Source organism: Antrostomus carolinensis, unplaced genomic scaffold, assembly GCF_000700745.2.
Source record: "Antrostomus carolinensis isolate BGI_N321 unplaced genomic scaffold, ASM70074v2 scaffold46497, whole genome shotgun sequence".
In the NCBI taxonomy this organism is placed as follows: Eukaryota; Metazoa; Chordata; class Aves; order Caprimulgiformes; family Caprimulgidae; genus Antrostomus; species Antrostomus carolinensis.
In genome coordinates, this window is record NW_010326157.1 from 15608 (window position 1) to 16491 (window position 884).

Genomic DNA, 884 nt, shown 5'->3' on the forward strand with positions numbered 1-884 from the left:
CGGAGAGGATGAGGAGGAGGATGAAGAGGAGGAAGATGAAGATGAGGAGGAGGAGGAGGACAGCGATGAACACTACTTGGAGAGGAACGAGGCAAAACGCAGCAGCATGATTGAGACATCGGGCTGTCAGCCCGTCTACACGCTGAGCGTGCAGAGCTCCCTGCGGCGCCGGACCCACAGCGAGGGCAGTTTGCTGCAGGAGGCCAAGAGCCACTGCTTCACCTCCGACACCACCCTCAACTGCTCGGACAGCCAAGGCACCAAGGGCCACTGGGCCCTGCCCTCCCCCAGGACCCTCAAGAAAGAGCTCGTCAAAAATGGTGGCTCAATCCACCAGCTCACTCTGCTGTTTTCGGGTCACAGGAAGGTACGTGGGATAGTGCTGGCTCCGCGGGGTGGCTGGTCCTGCTTGGCCATGGGGATGGAAAAGCTCCTGGGGTGGAGGTGTCCTGGCATGTGGCCTCTTTCTGAATGGCCACAGCAAAGCTGGCATCTGAGGGGCCGGGAAGGTCCCTGCCACTGGCAGTCAGCTCTGGGAGATGCTTAGCACCCAGGGGATGTCACCCAAAACCAGTGTGCTGGTACTGTGGGTGGGCATCTCCCACCAATGTCTCCATGTTCTGCAGGATACCATGTCCTGGAGAGCTGCTGTCTGCTGAGATCAGTGGAGGGAGAGGTGCACCCAGGTGTCTGACTTGCACAGAGCTGCTTGTGGCAGTGGGGACAGGGAGAAGCCAGGCTCGCAGAGATCCTCCGATGACAAAGAGTCCCCAGTGTGCTCAGGGATGCCAGCAGTGTGGTTCTGCCCTGTCCAGCCTCTCACAGGGCTTTGTCTGCTCTGGAGGGCCCATCTCAGAAAAAAGTTGAGTCAGCAGCTAATTCTG

At 59.2% G+C, this 884-nt stretch overlaps 1 pseudogene; it reads left to right on the plus strand.

Moving 5' to 3' along the window:
• Positions 1 to 367, plus strand: part of LOC104527690 (regulator of G-protein signaling 3 pseudogene) — a 644-nt pseudogene extending 277 nt beyond the window's left edge.
• The last annotated feature ends 517 nt before the right edge of the window (positions 368 to 884 follow it).